General features: G+C 43.2%; 1 non-coding gene across 1 annotated transcript; it reads left to right on the forward strand.

Annotated features, from left to right (window-relative positions):
• Positions 1-873: 873 nt before the first annotated feature.
• Positions 874-1,005, forward strand: LOC138084925 (small nucleolar RNA SNORA11). Its single transcript, XR_011145323.1, has one exon. It is a non-coding gene; the product is annotated as a small nucleolar RNA SNORA11 (small nucleolar RNA).
• The last annotated feature ends 861 nt before the right edge of the window (positions 1,006-1,866 follow it).

Here is a 1,866-nt window from a genome sequence, read left to right on the forward strand (position 1 = left end):
AGAGGAAACTTTCCTTTTTCCTGGAGTGTGAGGGATCCTGCGAGATCCAGGATCGGGGGCATACAGTTCCAAGTGTGGCAATCTGTAAGCACTCTGAAAACAACAGCAACACTGGGAAAAGTGGCTCTGCTTTTTGTCTTGTCTTGTTTTGCTTTGTTTGGTTTCCCTGTGCCGCACGCTTACTTCCCTGCCCAGGGATCGAACCTGTGGCCCCCGCAGTGTGAGCTCAGAGTCTTAACCTCTGGACCACCGGGGAAGCCCGCTCTGCTTTTTATTAACATCATGAGCCTGTGATTCCCAAAAATGTCCCTTAAAACCTTTTCGTGGGTCTAAAGTTCTAAACAATGGCTGTTACTGTTGGGTTTTAATAATATATCTGTAAGCTTCGAATTAGCACTTTTTTATTACTTAACCTTTGATAAACATCCCATTCTTTGTGGGAGTACATTGGGAAAAGCCCAGTGGTGTTGTTGGTTCCCACTGCTCATGTTCATTTGGGGAGTAAGTTCATGGGGGTTTGGGGGTCACTAGCGATCACTTTGGGGGCAGTTTGTGTGTCCCACCCCCATGGAATTGCATTTTCCTGTTTTTAAACAGGAGATTAGAAATAAACAATGACAGCACAGGGATTGCAAGGATGAAGAAACAGAACTTGACTTCCTTCAGCTCAGTCATTGTGTGACTCCATGTCAGGGCTTAAAATTTAAAACAGGGAAGCAGTGTGAACTGCAACGAAAAGTATTTATTTATGAGTGCCGATTTTAGTTCATACACGAACTGTTTTACTGAATTTGCATAATCTTTTTAAGATGAGCATTTCTTCTTCTTTCGAAGTGATTTCTTAAAATCACACATCAAAAAAATGAATGGCTTGGGGTGTGCTCAGAGCCAGGGGCCTGAAGAAATGGCTCGTCTCTTTACAACACACCCAGCAGGAACTTGGGTTCTTTGTGAAGAGGGGTGCAAAACTTGTGTGGCCTTGCTATGAACAAATACCCAACACATGTCCTCCTGCCCCTATGTGAGGCTGCTGGGCAGGGCCAGTGGGACATGGCTCAGTATTGGAAGAAAAGCTACCAGGTTTAGCAGGGGAGGTTTCCACCTAGAGCCTGCCAGGTCTACGTGTGGGTGGGCCATGAGTGGTCTTAGAAAGGCTGTAAACCTCTCTTTTTAAGGAGAAAGAAAAAAAAAGATTCCAACTAGATGCCATTCTGGAAAAGGTAGAACTATGGAGACAATTAAAAGATCAGTGGTTGCCAGGAGTATGCAGAGAGATGAATACACAGAGTATCGAAGTTTCTATGAGGGTGAAAATACTTTGCATGACATTATAATGATGGATATATGCCATTATACTTTTGTCCAAACCCATAGAATGTGCAACACTACTCATTTACTTAAAGTGAACCCTAAGATGAACTGAGAACCATGGTAATTATGATGTGTCAACGCAGTTCATCTTTGGCTAAAAAATAAAGGTCCCACTCTATTGATAAAGGCTGTGCATGTGAGGGGAGGAGGTATACGGGGAATTTCTAAACCTTCTTGTCAATTTTGTTGTAAATCCCAGACTACTTAAAAAAAGTTCTCAAAGAAAAAAATTTAACACTCAGGGTAGAAAAAAAAAAAAAAGAAAAGAATGGCTGTTACACATTTTATAACAGTGTTATTTCCTAAGGCTGCTGGAACAAATGGCTACAGATTTGGGGGCTTACTGGTGGTGCAGTGGTAAACAACCTGCCTGCCAATGAAGGAGACACAGGTTCAATCCCTGGTTGGGAAGATCCGCTGGAGAAGGAAACGACAACCCACTCCAGTATTCTTGCCTGGGAAATCCCATGGACTGAGGAGCCTGGTGGGCTGCAA

This window comes from Capricornis sumatraensis, chromosome 8 (assembly GCF_032405125.1).
Source record: "Capricornis sumatraensis isolate serow.1 chromosome 8, serow.2, whole genome shotgun sequence".
Classification (NCBI taxonomy): domain Eukaryota; kingdom Metazoa; phylum Chordata; class Mammalia; order Artiodactyla; family Bovidae; genus Capricornis; species Capricornis sumatraensis.